General features: G+C 40.4%; 1 protein-coding gene across 1 annotated transcript in view; it reads left to right on the plus strand.

Annotated features, from left to right (window-relative positions):
* Positions 1 to 1,628: 1,628 nt before the first annotated feature.
* Positions 1,629 to 21,389, plus strand: part of OSR1 (odd-skipped related transcription factor 1) — a 72,680-nt gene continuing 52,919 nt past the window's right edge. The window contains exon 1 of the mRNA XM_081068447.1: positions 1,629 to 1,681. The gene's annotated coding sequence lies outside the window, so the exon portion shown is untranslated. The remainder of the gene's footprint in view (positions 1,682 to 21,389) is intronic.

Here is a 21,389-nt window from a genome sequence, read left to right on the forward strand (position 1 = left end):
TGTCCAGCTGAAAACCTAAGCAAGCTTTTCCCATGGCTCCTATCTCTAAGTCTTGAGGGGCTCAAGCACCTGGAACAAGCAAGGTGGGGCAGGATCCACTCCTCCTCCACGTGTCACCTGGAGTAGAGGAAGCCCGCAGGGCAGTGTTTAACAGCCCGAAGGAGGAAATGGAACCAGAGGGAGGGAACACAAGCCGCACACAGCTGCCTGGGAACTGCAGGGCATGACAAACTACTTAAAGGCAAAATCCTATGTTGGACGTCGGTCACGTTGAGAGGTGTGTTTGTCTGAGCACAAATGACAAATTCTTTCAGTTAGGGAAATATAGTATTGTGATTTAGTCCATCATTCACAAAACACTTTTGAGCATCTATTACCTGGAGGAAGATAGGGAGAAAAGGAACATAACATAGTTCCCGCCCCTAAGAATTATTGAATGAACACAGTCACTGACTCAGCGTTTTCTACTTATTGGGTGCTGAGTGAGGCACTCAGAGAAAAAAGTTACTCTCCCCCCAAAAGTGCTCACAGTCTAGCCTGAGAGACAGATTTAGAAAACGTATCCCGACAGAGGTCATTTGAAGAACCCAGGGGATCTTCCATGGAGGATGGTCAGGACTCCGTTTGGAGGACACTAGAAGGGTTTTCTGGAGGAGGCATTTCCGCTGAGACTTGGGAAGAGGTTTTCTGAGTACAGGGAAATTTGTGTTTAACAATTCAGGGGTGAGAGAGAACCTGGGCTATGCCTGGCTCTACGTGGCTGAAGCAGACAGTGGGGTGTAAAGGGGCAGGATGAGAAGCTGGCACGGCCATCTGAAGGTCATGCCACCACATGGGCACTTGATGCTGGAGACTACTGCAAGGAGCCCTGGATAATTCTGTGTAAGGGCCTGGTGTGCTCAGAGACGTTTTATATAGCTGGTCAGTTAGGTGAAGGATGGACGAGTGAGAGCAGAAAACCAGAGAGAACTAGAGAATGAAGAAAATAGGCCCCTCGTGTGCTAGACTTAGCTTTTAGCTTTAGACTTAGTGTTTCCTTAGCTCGTGCGCTAGACTTCCCATTTTTACAATTACATAGAGATCAGAATACATTGTGTTAATTTCCAACAACTGCTATGCGTGGCTTGAAAGTCAAATGGCTTGTCCATCCTCATAGATTTCCCAGGCTGTTTTCGGCAGAATCAGGGGCCCATCTGCTCCGTTGGCTTAAAGAGAACAAAGCAGCACAGTATAAAGCTTCCAGCATTGTCCTAAGGCAATTCGTGGCCTCATCCTTCGGTGCTGGGATGGAGATGGCTCGGGTCGCCAAGGGTCTCTCCAGGCCAGGGAGGCAGAACACTTGGGACTGGCTGCTCCTGTGCGGGTGCAGGCATGAATTTTCATGTGCTGTTTTGCTAGAGAAGTGGTTGAAATCAGAAGCAAAATGCCACATTGCACGCCCACTGAAGTCTGGGCTCAAGGGAAAGGAAGATGATTGCCAGAGTGTTAGCTGTTCCCAATCCACTCCTGGACCTGAAGCTGTCTTCAACAGAGTTGCCAAACAGCTTGTTAGAGACTGGCCTTTGGGTGGGTGTGGGCAGAGGAGGGGGAAGAGAAGGGAGCAGTTGGCTCTCCATCTCACTTAACTTGTTCAGAAGCAGTTCCCTTCCAGTGAGGCTCCGGAGTTCGCGTCTACAGCACGGTGAGTCTTTGACTTTGTATGAAAACGTGTTGTCAGAGACGCTGATTTGACTAGATATGTAAGCAAAGGGTTGTTTCAACTGATTTGGAGCTTTTAATGTCCCATGTCTTACTTTAGTTGGGAATTCTTGGGTAAGATCAAAACCTAGTGCTAAAGCCTTGGAAAGGAATTATCATATTGTGAAAGAACAATGCTATCTTTTTGTGCATTTCTGGATGGTGTTCTGGTTTTTCACGTGGAAGAGTCTTGATTAGGAGGTGATAATTTAGACATAGGGTAGGGATCAAGCACCGTGGAAAGAACAATGTCCGGACTCAATAACATTGAGTCCCAGTTCTAATAATAACTAATAATAATAATAATGGCTCGAGTCCCAGTTCTAATTCAGTGTTACGCTAAGCAAGTCCTTTCACTTCCTCAGGCCTTGCTTGGTCTGGGTGAAATGAGGGCTTTGGTCTTCGGGTCAGTGTGACTCTTACATTTTACAATAGAGCAGACTGAGGTCTGGGGTTGCTGACAATACTTACTTAATGTCTCAGAGTGAGTAGATGTCAGAGCCATGAGCAAACGTACCATGTATGGTAATAGAAGCACTTTGGTCCCATTGTGGCATGGTGGGAGATGTCACACCAAGATCACAGGTCACCATAGTTTCCCCTCTTGTGTGGGTGCTGACAGGAGACTGGGCTATAGCTGAATAAGCCAGAGAAGTGCTGAAGAGTGAAACAGAAGCAACTTTCTAGCTTTTCTACTGTGTAATGACATCACAGGGTGACGGTCAGGAGAAGGGAAAGGGCAGAGGAAAGGGGACGGTCAGCGAGGGTCCTCTTTTGCTCTTGAAGAGCTAGAAAGAGCTGGTTCTTAGAATATGTCTTCATGCTTCTTTCACTCACTTCTGAAACAAAAAGAGCTCAGTCTGGGACCCTGGCAGGACAGCAAGTCTTTTCACGATGACCACAGTGATCTAGGATGATTTATGACTTGTTGCTTTAAAAAGCACACACCCAAAGTCAGGCTTGGTGCCTTCTGGGCTGATACTGTGGTCTCCAGCCAAGGGAGGGCTTAAAGGATGGTGTGGACCGCTCTTTAGACATCCGTCCAGGCTGTGGGTCAGGAGGGCTGAAGGCCCAAGCCCTCTCGGTGGGTACTGCATTCACTGACATTTTCTATAGAGAAGAAAAGGGACAGAGTTTGGTACATTTAGGGCAAAATTGAACATAAAATTCTGACTGTTACTTTATATGAAGAAAGGACAGAGTGTTCAGAAGTAGAGCTCAGAATGAGATTTGCATACTCCTTGACTTTTTTCTACATTAATTTTTAAGTTAAATGTGTATATAGCTTAATAATAACAATAATAGCACATAGTTCGAAAACACTATGTACCCCTCTTCTAACTGCTTTAATTTATTAACTGATTCAGGCATCATTATTCTTGTTCCTGGTGGAAAGAGGAAATCAAAGCATGAAAAGGTTAAGTATCTCGCCCAAGTTCTCAGAGTCAACAAGTGTCAGAGCTGAAATGCAAACCCGGGTCTAGGCTTTAAGCACTGCACCATACTGCTTCCCTGAAAAGCAAACCAGATAACATTAGAAACCTTATAACACAAAACAGGAGGTCCTTGTTCCACCTCCCCCCCCACACACATACACACACCCACCGGTTTTACTCTCCAGAAGTAGTAGCCACTTGGCAATACTTGCTGTTGGGTCCTCTGGCATTTATTTCCACATCTCTAAATATCATGTGTATGCTGTCTTTTTCTCAATGTCTCAATATTAGACATTATCTGTTGACTTTGTTCTATGGAAAATGAGTTTTTAATTCTCTTATACCACCCTTTTGCCCCTCCCCTAAACACGTATATATCTCATCTCCCCATCCTCCATTATAGTCATAGCACCAATTTTAGTCAAATCAATATTCAGTCTCTAGCATTCTGTAAGTATGTAAATATTATTCAAAGATGAGTCATGCAATGTCTGATTACTCTTTATCTTTCTTGACAATTTCATGTAGTCAGTCATTCCTTCTTTTGTTTCCTATTGTTATCCGTATAACTAATTCTTCCCCAGCTTTTCTAGCAGAGCTATACAGCACTTCTCAATATGAACAGATACTTCAGGCAATCTTTCAGGCTCTGTTTTTTCCGAAGAGTTATTCCTCCTAGAGCCATCTGTCCTGTCCTTCTCTGCCAGTCAGGATTGTTTATGCTCTGGGGCTGATGCATTGCTGATACTCTAGGATTTATCTTCATCATCCTCCTGGGAATTTCCTTTAGCTTCCTCCTAAGTTGGATCTCTGGTTTCCTGCACCTCATGTCTTCAGACCCTTATTTCGGCTGGGTGGTGGGGATTTTATCTTCCAGTAGCTTCTTAAGGAAAAATGCAGGGAAGAAAAAGTTCATAATACCTAGTGTGTCTGAAAATATCTTTATTCTACTCTCATATTTGATTGTAGTTTGGGCATAGATTTTTAGATTGGATCTAGTTTTCCGTTAGATTTTTAGATTGGATCTAGTTTTCTGTTAGAATTTTGAAGCATTTCTCTACTATCAGTGGGCTCCCAATACTTCTTTTTGAAAAATATGAGGCAACTTTTTATTCCCAATTCTTTGTATGGAAAAAATTCTTTGTATGATTTTTCTCTCTGGAAACTTTTAGGGGCTTCTCTTTATCCCAAATTTAATGATGATATGCCTTGATGAGTTTTCTATTTAGTTCAACATACTGGGCATGCAATATTCCATTTTGATCTGGAAAGCTGTATCCATTGGCTCAAGAATATTTTCTTACAGTATTATTTTTTTACAGTTTTTTTTCTCTCTGATCATTCCTTCAGATTAGCTCATCAGTTGAATGTTGATCTTCATGGGTTTATCTTTTGATTTTTTAACTTCTTGTTTTCCTTTTCCATCCATCTTTTTTTACATTTTCCAGGTTTCATTTACTTTAACCATCTACATATACTATTAAATTTTAAATGCTAGTTTTAAGTGCTCTTATTCTCTGTTTTTTAATATGATTTATTCTATTCTGAATAGATTTAATATATTTTCTTATATATGATAATATTCTTGTATTTTTTTAAAAAAGTGTTTCTTAATTCTTCAGTTGCTTCTATTTCCTCTGAGCAACTTTCTCTGTCTCTCTGTCTCTCTGTCTCTGTCTCTGTCTCTCTCTCTGTCTCTCTCTCTCTCTCTCTGTCTCTCTCTCTCTCCTACCTCACTACCTCCCTCCTCCCCTCCCTCCTTTCCTTCCGTCCTATCTACCTACCTATCTACCTCCCTTAGTTTGGACTTATATTATACACTTACTTCAAATGTCTTAGTGCAAATGAATGGCACAGAGATTCATTTTTAAGTTGAGACCCTAAAAAATTGAACTGAAGCCATGTATATGTTGGGTAGATGTGACTGGGGTGGGAAGAGGAGGAACATTCATTAATCTATGGGCTTTGCCTTAAGATTGTCAGGCAAGGACCAGGCTGTTTCATTGGGCTCCCAAGATAAGTAGGTTTCTCTTCTCTTGGAGCTGATTAGTTTCCCTGGAGAGAAATTCTCCAACCCCTGCCTGGGGAGTGTACAGGTCTGGCTGAGCAGGGAAAGATGGAGGGTTTCACCATTTCATATGCAGATGTTTACTTACATGCCCCTCTTTCCATTTTGGTGCCTCAGCCCTGCCTGTAACTGGACCTGAGGTCCTCAAGTCCAGAGTCTTTCCAGGGGCTAAACCTATTTTGCCCCTGGATGGAGGGAGGAAAAGCAGTTGTTTGGTTGCATGGGTTGGGAAGGAAATTTACTTCTTACACAAGCCCCAACTCCCACCTCCTCCTTTCAGATTCCACCACACCCTGGCCTTTGGAGATACTTGACACTCTCCAATCTCTGTGCTTTTCCAAAATTGTATTGGGTTAATCCGTGACAAGGTTTTGGCTCCACAATCCCTTTACTGGCAGTCAGTAGTTACCACGTGTTCATGTGCTGTCTATTTCCTAAGTTTTGTTGACCATCTCTTGTCTGCTGTAATCCCCACTTTCACTTTCCTTGTCCATTTAGGGTTTGTATCTTTTATATTCTTTTATTTTAATGATTTTGGAGGAGGAAGTACTTACTTGACTTTCAGCTAACCTCTTCATCCACATGCTGCTGATTTTCCCCATCTAAAATGGCTGAAAATATCAGCTCCATTTCCCTTGCAGGATCATTTCTGTGATTACCACCATTTCTCATGTACATGTTCATTAGAAAACAATTCCTGGTGGTTGGAGTTCTGGGGTATGTAAAGGATGTGTAGGATCCAGTATGTTCCCTCAAGGGAGGAATAAGAGGCCACTCCTGTAGAACAGAAGATGCACCCTTTGGGCAGGAAAGGGGAAATTTCTGGAATGGGAGGTTAGGAAGGGTCCCAGAGTAGGTAAATTTTAAGTTGTACCAGGTGAGTGGCAGGAAAGTTCAGCAAATGCTATGGGTGAGAATTCACATGACAATAGCAGAGAATTCCTCTGAGTCTGCCTGGGAAGATAAGACAAAACAATTAGAAACAGATGGCAAAGAAGGGTGTTTTCTTGTTTGTTTTTTGTTATTTTGTTTGTTTTGTTTTGTTTTTGCCAGAAGAGAAAATATAGATCAGAGTGTAAGCTTGGTCTCCATCAGTTTTTATAAGGAGGTGAAGGAGTACTTATATTTTCTCATAGCTTTGATTCTAGAAGTTGGAAACTTTCAATAATGTCCCTCAAAGGCTGGAGTCAAGAGGATGCAGTTGCCCCAGCTGCTCTAATTTCCTGCTGGCCTTTGTGGCTGGACTGAGGTGGGTTTATTGTCCTGGGGATGGATATCCCAGGAGAGGAAGTGCAGTTGTCAGTGCAGTGACTTGTTTGGAATTCCTACTGAAGGGGGAGTAGAGAGGCCGCCTTGTGGGCCCTTGAGAGAGACTGAGTGAAGGGAATCCTAGTAGAACTAAAGGAAGATTAATGGGCAGTACAAGTGTCGGTCATAAGGATGAGATGTTCTGTGCCCTTGCCGACATGTTAGTATGATGGTGGTTTGGCAATATGTGTCTCAAGAGTTTTATTATTTTTCATCTTTTCACACTATGACTTTGAATAAGTTGCTTCCTTGGTAGAGTTTTGCTGAAAATCAAGGAGAAAATTTCTGGTTGCATATATGAGTAGTAGACTGGACATCTGCATTTGCCCCTGATCCCTCCCCAAACTCAGCCTGAAGCCCTAAAACTCAGCCTGCCCAACATCTCCGATTTCACCACATCAGTGACAGCACTCCCTTGTAATCATAAGTTATTAACAATGTAAATATTCTGCATGTTTTAGGAGAGGGTGTGATTAATGCAATATTAATGGCAAAAGGAAAAAGAAATGGATGTTCTTTTCTTGTTAGAGGCAACCAAAGGGCATCTGCGGGGTGGAGTGGGTTTTGTGAAGAGGAGCATTTTATGAATGTCTAATTTTCCAGGATTTCCAGATTTTCCTGGGTTCCCAAATCACTTCTTGTAATAGGAGACATTAGTACCCCTCATGAATTATTTTGCCCCCCCCAAATTAATTTTCGAGGTATGAAAATGATGTCAGCACTGGTCTTTGCAATCAAAACCATCTCTATACCATAATTCATGTAGAAAGAGCTCAAATAAAAAATGTAATGATCCAATGGAACAGAATAGAGAGCCCCAAAATAAATCCATGCCTATATGGTCATGTAATCTATGACAATAGAAGCAAGAATTTACGGTGAGGTAAAGACAATCTATTCAATAAATGGTGCTGGGAAACCTGGACAGACACATGCAAAAACATGAAGCTGGACCATCTCCTTACACCATATACAAGAATAAATTCAAAATGGATTAAAGACTTAAATGTAAGATCTGAAGCCATAAAACTCTTAGAAGAAAATATAGGAAGAAAGTTTACAGACATTACCTGGAGTAAGACTTTTACTGATATATCCCCTCGGGCAAGGGAAGTAAGAGAAAAAATAAACATGTGGGATTACATCAAACTAAAAAGTTTTTTTCACAGCAAAGGAAACCATCAATAAAACAATTTGCCAATGATATATACGATGAGGGGTTAATATCCAAAATTTATAAAACACTCACTTAATTCCAAAAAAACAAACAACCCAATTAAATAATGGGCAGAGGACATGAAGAGACATTTTTCTAAAGAGGACATACAGATGGCAAACAGACGTATGAAAAAATGCTCAACCTCACTAATCATTAGAAAAATGCAAATAAAAACCACAATGAGATACCACCTCACCCCAGTCAAAATGGCTATCATCAATAAATCAACAGACAACAAGTGCTGGCGCAGATGTGGAGAAAAGGGAACCCTCGTGCACTGTTGGTGGGATTGCAGATTGGTGCAGCCACTATGGAAAACAGTATGAAGGTATCTCAAAAAACTGAAACTGGAACTACCTTATAACCGAGCAATTTCACTACTAGGTTTTATCTGGAGAAATCTAAAACTCTAATTCTAAAAAATTTATGCACCCCTATGTTTATTGCAGCACTATACACAATAGCCAAGACATTGAAACAACCGAAATGCCCATCGGTAGATGACTGGATTAAGAAACTGTGGTACATTTATACAATGGAGTATTACGCAGCCATAAAGAAGAATGAATTCTTACCATTTGCAACAATATGAATGGACCTAGAGACCATTATGCTAAGTGAAATAAGTCAGACAGAGAAAGACAAATACCATACGATCTCACTTATATGTGGAATCTAAAGAAAAGAATAAATGAACAAACTAATCAGAAACAGTTTTGGAGACATAGAGGAAAAACTAAGGGTTGCTAAATGGGAGGGGGGATGGGGATAAGAGGGAAGGTGAGGGGATTAGTAAGCACAATCGGTAACCACATGATTGCCACGGGGATACGAAAGTCAATTTTGGGAATGTAATCAGTAATGTTGTAAAGATTTTGTAGGGTCTCTGATGGACACTTTTTTATTAGGGAGACCACTTCAAGGAAGATGTAGATGCCTGATCACTGCACTGTACACCTGAAGCTGAAACTGAACAATAATGAACGTCAACTATAATTTTATATATATATATAAATAATATATATATAATATATATATATATATGTATATATAGTTACAAGAAGTGGAGTACAGCATTAGGAATAGAGACATTGGAAATGTAATGGCTGTATGAGATGTCTGAGGGGTAGTAGATTGGGGGATGGGGTTTATCACTTTGTGAGGCATATAAATGATAAATATCTAACTATTACATTGTTTTGTATGCCTGAAACTAATAAAAAAAATTACAAAAAACTAAAAAAATAAAAATCAACAATCCAAGATAAAAAAAAGTAACAATCCTAATACACAATTAGACCATGGTTTCAGAATAATGTTTTTTAAAAAATGGAAAATTGCCCAGGCAAATGCAAAAAGCAAGTCACAATAAGTAACGCAGTATTGGATTTGAAAGCAAAATATTAAATAAATACCCATGAGTTTATAGTGATGAGTTAATTGAATAAAACAAATGGGGAGAATAGACAAATCTCCCATGAAGAATTCCAAATAATTTAGGTAGACACTCTGCCCTACATAGGAGGAAAGCATAGTGACTTCCTTTCAGAGTAGAGAATGGAAAGGAGGGGAAAAAAGTAACTTTACAGAGGAGAAACCTGGAGAACACTACATCAACAAGATGATCAAGGTCAACATCAACGGTGGTAAATTACATTATAGTGTATACCCCTGATATACACTCTAAGATGTATACACTCTAAGTGTACCCCGATATACACTCTAAGATGAAATTCGCACTTTACCTCTGTGATCTTCCTTGTGATAACCCAGAACCCCAGTTTAATTGTGAAGAAGAGCATTAGACAAATCCCCATAAAGGGGCATGTGACAGTATATCTAACCAGTGTTTCCCCAAAATGTCAAGATCATCAAAAACAATGAAAGTCCGAGGAACTGTCACAGTCAAGAGGAGCCCCAGGAGACATGACAACTAAACCTGATGGGATCCTGGGATTCTGGAACAGAAAAAAGGCATTAGGTGAAAACTATGGAAATCTGCATAAACTACAGACATTAGTTATTAATAATTTATCAGTATGAGTTCATTAATTATGACAAATATGCTGTAGTGATGTAAGAGGTAAATAAGGGAAACTGGATATGGTACCTGGCAACTCGCTGTATCGTCTTTACCATTTCCCTGTAAATTTAAAACTTTTAAAGTGAAAAGTATTTTTTTAAAAAAAAGCAAGTCACCAAAAAAGAGGTATTATGTGTCCAAGTATGTAAAGACAAACTAATTTCAAATTCTGCACATACTATATGTAATATATGTTGGTATCAATACCTAGAAAAATCTCAAAAATTAACATTGAATTGTTATTGTCTTGGTTAGTTCTAGAGGAGGAGAGTGGAATTTGGGAGAGGGAACCATGAAAGGGGCTTTCATTTTTGTACATAGTTGTATCTTTTGTAAATATTTATAGAACACATGTATTCATTTATCATGAATGTGGTAAAATAGCACACTGGGGCCTCTTGGAGCATTTGCCCAGAGGCTGGTTATATGAAACATGCACTAATACACTTTGGACTTGGAGGGGACATTTATGCCCTGAAGACTGTGCTGAGGAAGAACTGCTTTCCAGGGCTGATCACAAAGGCTCCTGCAGTTCAGGCACCTGCCAGTGATGATAAAATTAAACATGAAAAACAAACAAACAAACAAAAACTTAACTGCAACGAATTTTTCTTGGTTTGGATCTTTTAGGTGCGGATGTTTCAGCCTAAAGGGGTTCATTTCTTTAAAATGAACTGGGTTAATTGTCATCTTAGAAATTAGTCTGAAGTACCAGGAATGTTCCTACCCTGGAATTTTGGTGGCATTGTTTGGCCTCCCTAAAGCCATTCCAAGTCAGCGGCAGTGACTGTGCAAGGGTGGCTGGAGCAGAGTGATACAGATGGGTTCAGTCATCTTCAGGGGCATGTGTGAGGACCAGGAAACTATAATCCTGCAGTTACAACAGCCTTAGTCTTGGCCTCAAGGTGGATCAGAGGTGTAGGAGGGAAAAGATAAGTCAATGTTCCTGGCTGTGGAGCTTCCCAGAGGTGGCCAGCAGCCCATCACAGGACCTGAATGGGTGTGTTCAACTGGATCTCATCCAGTCTGACATCCATATTGCAAGGGGTTCCCTCTGGTGAAGGTCAATAGTGGTGTGTAGGAATGCTGTGGCAGCAGGAATCTCTGGAAGAGGGGGTTTTTAAAATTATGATTATGATATCTACCTCGAATAGAGGCGACATGTCCAGTTTGAAGTGGGAACCCACCCATCTTTGTCACATCCTTCCAGTCCGACCAGGAGACAAGGGCCCATGGAATACAGACAAAGCTTCCCAACTGGGTGATCGAGGTCTAGTTCTCATTTATTTTTCTAATCTTATTGCTTAGTTCCCTGTGACTGCTGCAACACATGACCACCAACTTGGTTGATTAAAACAACACAAATTTATTCTCTGGCAGTTCTGGCAGCCAGAGCTCTACGTAAAATCAGTCTCACTGGGTTAGCATCAAGATGTCAGCAGGGCTGGTTCCTTGTGGAGGCTCTAGGAAAGAATCGGTTCCCTTGCCTTTTCCACCTTCTAGGGGCCCCCGTATTCCTTAGTTTGTGGTCCCTTTCTCCAGCTCAAGGGCTGCACAAGTGCCCTGGGTCTGTGGCAAGACCAAGTCCAGATAAAACTTGTGGCTGGGAAGCCTCTCACTCCATGGCAGGCTTCAGCCTCCTTGGCTTAGGACCCAAGCCTGCAAGTTGGAGGTCTCCTTACATGGAGAAGGTTGGGGAAGGCAAGTACTGATGAAACTCAAGGGCTCTATGCTACTGATGTGCCGATGAAAGCTGATGCCCTGTCTCATTTTGTTCCCGGAAAATGGATTCTTGGTGTTCATCAGAGAAAAGAATGCGAGGATGCATTGAATAAGCCAAGCAAGCAGCAGATTTACTTTAAAAAGCACAGTACACTCTCAAGATGGTCAAAGAGGGCAGGCTTGGAGATGAACAGCTGCCCTAAAGAATAAAGAAGCTTAGAACTGTGTGACTTCTAAAATGAGGGCGGAAAGAGTCAAGACTTAGGGATGGAGTTATAAGCATTCCTAAGTGGGTCCTCGCTGACCACTCCTTCCCGCTGGGAAGAGGGATTTTTGTCCTTTTTTGGCTGTCAGAACTGTCATGGCAATACAAGGGGAGGAGATTTTTCTTGGCTGCCATGCTAGTAATATTATAATCAATTATAATTAGCTGAAGTTCACCTACCATGACAAAATGGCTTCCTGGGTCCACCCTTAGCCACTGAAACCTAGTTCTGGCTGGTCTGGTTCACCACTGAAAACTAGTTCTGGCTACTTCTAGCTGCACTTTTTCTTAAGGATGATCTCATCTCCCTCCTTTGAATCCCCTCACCTCCTCCTTCCCTTCCTCCCTCTCCCTCCTGCATGCTCTTTTAGTAATAATAACTCACATTTAGTAATAATAACTCACATTTTTAGCACTGTTGCTTCATTTAACCTCCCCTAGGTCCTGTGCCACAGGTACTATTTCTTTTACTACTTTTCAGATGAAGACATTTAGACGTAGGGAAAATGACCTCCCCAAGGTCCCTGGGCAAGCAACTTATGGTGCTGGGGCTCACCTGTGAGGTGCTCTTAGATCTCACCGTGTTAACGCCAGGGCTCCCCTGAGAGATTTAACAATTGGAATATTCAGCGCATTTTGGAGAATCCTGGAGTGTTGCTTACACTGATGGCAAAGGAAGAGTGACTGAGCCTTCTTTCCTGAATAAAAGAAAACCAAACAAATACGCCTGCATACAAAATGCTCACACATGATACCACACGTCCCAGTTATTGTCCCTGGAAGGTGCCTGAGCTGCAGAAAACTTGGAGTTGAGCCTTTGCCCGGGAGTGCAGCCCTTTGTCAGGACGGCCTTCTTCAGGGCAAAAGCGTCCCTCCAAGTCCAGAATGTTTTAGTGTGAGTTTCATATAACCAGCCTCTGGGCTAACGTTCAAAGTGGCACTTAGAGCCACGGGAAGTATTCTCCTTTCACCACATAGAAACTGCTTTTATTTTTTCAACAAGAATTATCAACAGCAACAATAGAAATTGGCCATTGAACCCACAAATTTATATTTGGTATAATAGAATGATAAGATATGAGTGTAAGGGTCAACAATATATTTATTATAATTATAAATTGTTGTTCAGGGTATTTTTTTTTTAATTCCTCATCGTGTCTAGCACAGGAAGTTGTAACAAAGTAAATTAAATGACCAGTGTGTTAACTGAATTGGCTCAACATACTTCACAACACTTTCATTAATAGAAATAGTAGCCATCTTCCAAAGGATGAAGCTTTCTAAAATACATACCATGTTTAATTTCATGGAGAATAAGATCCAAATTGTTACCATGGCATTGGAAAATCCTTTAAAATCTGGGGCAGACAACTTTGCTAGCCTCATTCCCTATATACAGTGAGTGGCTATATAATATTTACTGATTACTCCAAAATGCTCGAACTTTCTTCCCTCTACGCTTTTGCTCATTTTTGTTTTCTCTGCCCCAGATGTTCTTTCTCCCATGTCTTTCAAAAATCCTCCAAAACCAAACTCAAAGCCACTTTCCTCTGTGGACCAGTATCCCCACTCAGATTTAACTCTACCCGGTCTTTGGCACACATAACAAATTGTGTGCAGCTCCAACGTAGCCCTTACATCCACTCTGGGTTCTAGTTAGGTGTGGATATATTGCTGCACTTTCCATCATTCTATGCTTCTAGAAGACACACCCTCTTGCCTATGCACTTTTAAATCTCCACTCCCTTGCCAAGAGATTTCCACATAATCAGTACTCAAGAAACATTTACTTAATCCAGTGGTTCCAGGATTGGGCTGGGCAGTAGAAGAACATGGGATGCTTTTTAAAAATACCAAATGCATAGACCCCACCCAGAATAATTAAATCAGACCCCTAGGAGTGCAGCCTTAGCACCGACATGCTAATAAGTTTCCTCAGCGATTCCAATGCACATTCCCAGTAATTGACCTGGGCAGGGGGCAAGGAAGGCAAGAAGTGAGAGGAGCACAAAGGCGGCTGAGCTCAGGCGGTCCTCCCCTAATTAACAGTTTTGCCTGAGCCTTAATCACCAACATCTCTGAAGACATCTTGCACCTGGAAAAGTTTTGGGCTTCACTGTGACTTTGAAGTGAACTTTAACTTCTAAAGAAATCTGTGATGACACAAAAGGCAGGTAAGATATATAGTTGAGAGATCAGCCCCCACATGTGGAAGTGGTTTGTTACACTCTGGAATGTACCTGTGAAAAATGTGGCTTTGAAAATGTTAGTAGCAGATGCTTCTGTTCATCCGCATGCAATTTACTGATTATGATGTGCAATCAGTTCCTCTCAAATTCCAAGTCAGTTGTCTTCTGGAGGTGCTTCCCTCAATCAGGGCTGTGGTGCTAACATGTGGATTGGCCCTTTTGTACAAGGGATGCTTTCTGGAGGCGTGCCCCGGGCTCTCAGGAGTTGCTCTCTGTCCTCTCTTTACAAGAGTAATGGCGAAGGTGGGAGCTGTTTCTGAGATGTCAGGAGACTTAGCTCCTAGAGGGCTTGTTAGAACACACATTACTGGGCCCCATCTCCAGAGCTTCTGATTCAGTCGGTTTGGGATAAAACCTGGAGAATATGCGTTCCTAAATTCCCAGGTGATATCAATGCTACTGGTCCAGGAACCACACTTTGAGAACCACTGTTCTAGGCAGATGAGCAAAAAGATCATTATAAAGGGAGTCGAAATAAATCGAATTGATTAGGTTTCTAAAACTGTGGGGACTAAGGTTATAAATTCTTTTAAAGGCAAAGAAGAGAGAGGAATGGCTACGATTCTTAATGTTTTAGGAATTATTCTGTGGCTAACCTATGTTACCCTCTAGCAACAGGGAATCAGGAGTACATGTGTACATGATTTTCAACCACAGGCTGCTCCGTTATGAGTATGTGGATAGGAATTTAGAGGGTATGTCTCTGCCACAGAATTTTTTTAAAATCAGAAGTATGAAGCTTTATCACAGTGTAAACCAGACTTTTCTAATAAGAAAACCAACTTAGCTGACCACAATCCTCACCAGACACACAAAGCTCACAACCTTGGCCTGAACCTCTGGCAGGGCAAGCCCCTCTTAGCTCCATCCAGAAGGTGCAGTACAGTGAGAAGGGAAAACAGAGTAAAAGAAGGGGAGAGGGGGAGGAGGAAGAAAGGGGGAAGGGGAGGAGGAAAAAAGGGGGAAGGGCAAGGGCAGGGGTAAGGGGAGGGGAGAGAAAAAGGGAGGGGAAGAGGGTCAGGGAGAGTTGGAGGAGAAGGAGAGGAAGAAAAAGAAGAAAGGGTTATTTCTCGGAATGAACACTTACATCTTTATCTACTGTTTGTATCACATAACAACTCACTCCCAGCATGTTTAATAGGTGCTTAAAAAGTTCAAACACAAAAGATTAATCAACCTTGTGTTGTCTCAATACCCCAACAGAAGTCATCACTTGCTGTGTACTCAGGAAGTCCTGTGTCAGTTAGGCCAGATCGAGAAGATAAAAACTAAGTCTAAGAGATGACCCCACCCAACAAGAAGCTACAGACTAGTTTGTGAATTCAGGAAAGACAGAGCTGACAACCCAAAACTGAATACAGCATCAAGGGAGAGCAGGTGTCCAGAGAAGTAGGACGTGGGGCATCAGATTCCAATACAGAGTAAACAGTGACACTAGTGCTAACCAAAAAATGAGATAAATCTTTAGAGTTCTTGTGACAGAATAGGATTGTAGGCTTTCCAAAGTTGGAAACTGGGGCTTTCCTGGGCCTTCAAATTCTGTTTTCAGCTTTTTCTTCCCAAGCTAGTCCTCATAAATACCTTGCCCACCCTTTCCTATCTGGTAGCACATAGAGTGTTCCTTGGTGTATAAGATGGGTGGGAAGGGCACCGAGTTTTACCACCAAAAGCCATGGGCTTTGGGAGAATAATTTCTACACCTTCTCTGGCCTCAGCTCTGTAGCCACTGGGGGAAAAAAATGTCTGTTGAGTGGGGAATGGAAAGACAGAGCCTGTAAGGACTATAGGAGACACAGCATTTCGGTTCAAGCAGTTAGGAATATCAGCTAAACCTCTTAACTGTACAGGAATTTCTCGCTTTCCTGGATTTAGTGCATACCTGTGGAATCAGGACCAGTGCAGAGACCCCCATCAGCTACTTCTCTTTCCTCTCTCTGCAGGTGAAAATACTCCTGTGCAACCCCTCCAGGTCTGCTTGCTTTTCACCCAGCAAAGATATAGAACCTTTTTAAATTGTATTTTTTAAATAGTAGAGTGTTCTTTGGAGGACTCATTAGGGGAGATGTTTAGATATTCTTTCCATTGATGCCTTATGATCAAACTCTTGCCTGTTAAATGCAAAACAAAACAAAACAAAAAAGCCCCCAAAACAAACAAACAAAAAACTAAGGAATTATTTCTTTAAAAGGTCCCAACTTAAATACATCTGTGGAAACTAAGCACAATTTATTTTAAAATTAGGTTTAAAATGTTTGCAGTGTATGCCCAAACTTTTCCAGATGTTAAAACAAGTAAACAGTATTAGATCAAATTTAATTTGTTTTGGTATTTTAATCAATTTTTACCTTGATTTTCTTATTTGCTTATAATAAGATTTACTTGTGTGTTGAAGGCAATCTTACAAGTGTTAATTTTAGCTTTTCTTTATAAAGTCACACACACACACCAAGCCATTTTCTTACTATGAACTGAGATAAACTTTCAGTGTAGCGCTGCTTCATTAAACCAGGAAGTTTATACACCCTAACAAAAAAAGTATGTATTTCCATCGCATGTTGGCATCAATGGTGGTACTGTGTATAATGTCATTAGTACTGGTAGCTGGAATGCTCCGTGGGAGATTGATGAAAGACAGATGACAATAAAAAGGGCATCCGAAACCCAAAATAAAACTCGAGATGTGGCTTTAGAAGCAAGGGCACTATTTACTAAGGCAAAAACTGTTTCTTGGGATGTAGCCTTCCACGCTCCCAGGAGACTGAGACCGGGGTTTCCTATGTACCATGGCAGACAGTAGGGGAGGCTGCACATGTTCAAGAGAGGAAAAGGGCTTTCCATCTCCTGCATTTGCAGAGAGGCAAGGTGCTTCATGGAATGTGTGGCACTTCATGTGATTTTTCAAAAGTAGTTTTCTGAATTTCTTTGAATGTCGTGAAATGTGCTGAGTAAGCTCCTGTTTCAGGACTGAATGATACGTTATAATAGTCTAGCCCAGTTAAATGAATGGGGTGGACTAAGGTAGGCATTTACATTCGATCCTTATTATAGCAAACCTTGTTTTATTCTGTGGCTTAATAAAGGCAGATGAATGTATACGTCTATAAGTGTATTTTAATTATGCATATCCACGTGCAATTAAAAAGTCATACAAGGTGATATTAACGGCTTCCATCTGCCTTTTCACACTAAGGATAATTTTGACTTTGTCAGTTCTATTCTTGGGGTTTTTGCACAAATATGAATAATGGTTGAGAAGGAGAAATAAAAGCAACCAAACCAATTTAACTGATTGACTTTGGAAAAGACAAAGAAAAGACAAAGACTTTGGACTTGCCAAAAAGAAGAGAATAGATTGTGTAGGTAAGAGGAGGTAGGAAGAATTATCAGTCTAGCTCAGGAGAAACTATGGCTAACTGTTCGGAAAGAGGGGGAGAAATACTAGAAGTTGTCCTGCTAGGATGAGAAGGACTTTGGGGTATGAATAGCAAAGAGGATAATAAATAACTCTGTAGTGTTTGAAGAATGGGTTTCAAAAAAGACTCAGTGTTGCCAGTGAAGCCCCAATAACCAGGCACTAGTCTTCCTTATTTTCCTATGAAACCCTTTTCTTTCCATGTTTTGCTTAGGGGACAGTCGATCCATCCTCATTTTTGAAATATCTTTCTTTGGATTTCCAGAAGCTCTACTAGATGACAAGTTCATACAAATCTGTGATAACTTCCCATCCCCCATCAGTTAGGGTTGCATTTGTCTGCATGTAACAGGTAATCAGTCACCTTCAGTGGCTTATTTTTTCCACATGAAAAGGAGTCTTGAGACTGGCACTTTGGGGACAGTGTAGCTGCTCAAGGAAATATTCCTGTCTTCCCATGCTTATGATATTTTCTCAAAATGGCTATCTCACCTTCAGACATCACAACTGTGTTTTAGACGGGAGGAGCTTAAACAGGGAAGGCATAAAGGCATATACCAGCTGAATTTATATCTTTAATCAGGAAAAAAATAAAAAGTTTCCATAGCTAATAGACTTCCTCTTAAATTTCAACCACAATTGTCTCACCCAGTCAGTTCCTAACTGCATGTGAGCCTGAGAGAAATAAAACATTTTATCCATGCACATTGCTCCCTACTTCCCCCATGCAAAATTGGGGTCCTATAAATAAGAGAACTAGACTTCAGTAGGCTACTAGTAATACAAAGGTCGGACAATTAAGTTTGCGAACTCATCTTAGAAAATTTGCTACATACCTCACTGCTGAATATCGCTACAGTCACCTTCGAAGTACTCCTCAGGGAAGCTATGCACCGACGCCAGTACCTAGTCCATTCTTCAAACCAATCTTGGAACTCTTTTTTCTGGTATTGCCATCAGAGCTTTCATTGTATTATCCTTGATGTCCTGAATATCATCAAAATGTCTCCCTTTCAATATTTCCTTTATCTTCGCGTAAAGAAAGAAGTCATTGGGGGCCAGATCAGGTGAGTAGGGAGGGTGTTCCAATTCGGTTATTTGTTTACTGGCTAAAAACTCCCTCACAGACAGTGCCGTGTGAGCTGGTGCATTGTCGTGATGCAAGAGCCATGAATTGTTGGTGAAAAGTTCAGGTTGTCTAATTTTGTCATGCAGCCTTTTCAGCACTTCCAAATAGTAAACTTTGGTTAACTGTTTCTCCAGTTGGTACAAATTTATCATGAATAATCCCTCTGATATTGAAAAAATTTAGCAACTTCGTTGTAACAAGTTTGTGAACTTAATTGGCAGACCTCATATATCTAGCTTGTTATATAAGACTGGATATACAGAAAAATTTTGGTAGAGACTTATTGACTAAGTTCTACCCACACCTACTTATATTTATAAATTTCTAGTCTGTGATCCTCATTTATAGAATTTTCATATCTTTCAAAGTATCCTGTATGGTATTGCTAATTTTATATATCCCGTGTTAATTAGATCAAGCTGGAGAAGTCTGCTGTCCCCACTAAGCTGAGGACTTTGTACCAATCTAGGTACCAATCTTTGTAGCAATCTAGGAAAGGGATGGGTATTTTATCAGAAGACTCCCTGGTTTACCACATGTATGGTCCACAACCCAAAGCACTGACTCTAGGTAGGAGATCGGGATGTAGTAGAAGTTATCACTCTCATGGCAGGTTAGTGGGGAAGGTATCAGCTTCAGATCTCCTGGGCTTCGGCTTTACGAACATTGTCGTATCACACAGTTTTTCTCTCAATTGTTTTAGATGCGATGGGCCTTTGCAAACCTAATTATACTTTTTTATTCAGAGTGAAATATGCCACGTTTTTTCTAATGAAAAATGGATCCTACTTTTAGATACTTATCTGACTGTTTGCATTGTCTCTTTCTTATCCTCTTAAATAGATCAGGTTGCTTTTCGTTGTTGTTGTGTTTAACGATTTCATTCTGTTTTTCTTCCATAGCTCATGGATTTATGCTTTCATCTTTAGTTCTTTCCATCTTATTTATTTAATTTTCATGAATTTACAAAGTTAGAAGAAGGAAATGACTAACAACTCCATTCAACCCAAGATTAATAGCTAGTCTTACTGTGTTTCTTCTGTTATGATACCATGTTTCCCCGAAAATAAGACCTAGCCGGACAACCAGCTCTAACGCGTCTTTTGGATTATTTTATTTTATTTTATTATGTTATATTTTATTATGTTTTTATGTTATATTTTATTATGTTATGTTATATTATTTTATTATGTTATATTATGTTTTTATTATTTTATTATTGTTATATTATGATTATTTTATTATGTTATATTATGTTATATAAGACCCATCTTATATTATAGTAAAATAAGACTGGGTTTTATATTAATTTTTGCTCCAAAAGACACATTACAGCTGATTGTCTGGCTAGGTCTTATTTTTAGAGAAACATGGTACTTATTCATAAACTATCATTCGAAGGGGTGATATAATTAGTCATGGCAGGCCTATACTCTGATTGACAACACTTAGAAAAACCAGATAAAATGCAAACATCATATTTCAAAGACATTGGAAAGCTCTGGAAGCAATGAGAACTAGATGGACTGAACTTTTAGGCAGTGGGAGTTTTGTTCCCATAGAGACTGTGTCCATTCTTGGTGTTGGCTAGAGGCTGAGGACCCAGGCCTATTGCTAGGACAAAGAAAAACCAGAAAAGCTTTTAGTGGTCTCGTGAGGCTCAAGTGAACAGAACTGATGCCTTAAGAGGCCTCAAATACACAGCATTTCCCTCCATGACCCACCTGATGCATTTAAGGCCATGTGAAAAGTTAACAGAAAAGTCTTAAAGCTTCTGTAAGTTAGAAAATAATTGCAGTTTCTAGTTCTTAAAAGCAAACAGCTACTAAGGGAAGTTAACTGGAAAACAAAACTAGAGAGAGCAAACCTCCTAGAAGGAATGTTAAATTGACACTAAGCATCCATAGATGCTTTTCCCTTAGGGGCTTTCATCAATTCTGGGCCAGAGAGAGGCTTAAAATCCAGGCTTGGTTTCTGGTAGAGGGCTGCTACAGGAGACAGAAAAGCAACAAAGCTTTTGGTGACCACCTATAGTTGGAGTGTCAAAATTGGGAGACTTGATCCTTTAGCACGTGGTTCATCACCCTTCAATATAGTTAAAGATTTTTCAAGCACATGGTGGGGAAAGGAAGCTACAGATTAATCTTTTGTCTTTTAGAGTGGAGGACAGAATGGATTCTGAAGATATTGTCGTTAAGACTGTGACATTAGCATAAGCAAAACACATTCAACCTGGAACAGAATAGAGACTAGAATCTAAGAACAGACTCATATATATGGTCACCTGACCTATGACCCATTTTATTGCTCTACCCATGATTTGAAATGTATTTGTTAGATCAAGCTTGAAAAGCATGTTATTCAAGGATCCTAGAGTTTACTTTTTTTTTTTTTAACCAAAACAGTTTCTAAGAGAAGTATGTTAAAATCACCCTTTCTGATGACGTTTTTGGTAAAGTTTTCCTTATGATGAAGTCATATTGAGTTTTATATATTTTGGGGATGTTTGCGTAGGAATATATTAGTTCATAACTGGCTATTTCTTTATCCCTCCATGTTATACCCTGGTAGTTTTTCTTAGTTCTATCTTCCAAGGAAATATTCTTTCTTCAGAATGTCCTGTCAACACTTTTTCTAATTCTTTTATTTCAGTTCCAATTTTCTAATAGTTTTTAATGTCTACCTTTAATATTTAATAGTAGCTCCTAATACTTTGGTTCTTCCTTTGGCTCTTTGAGAATATTAGCCAGCCAGTATTTAT

Source organism: Rhinolophus hipposideros (genome assembly GCF_964194185.1).
Source record: "Rhinolophus hipposideros genome assembly, chromosome: 12".
In the NCBI taxonomy this organism is placed as follows: Eukaryota; Metazoa; Chordata; class Mammalia; order Chiroptera; family Rhinolophidae; genus Rhinolophus; species Rhinolophus hipposideros.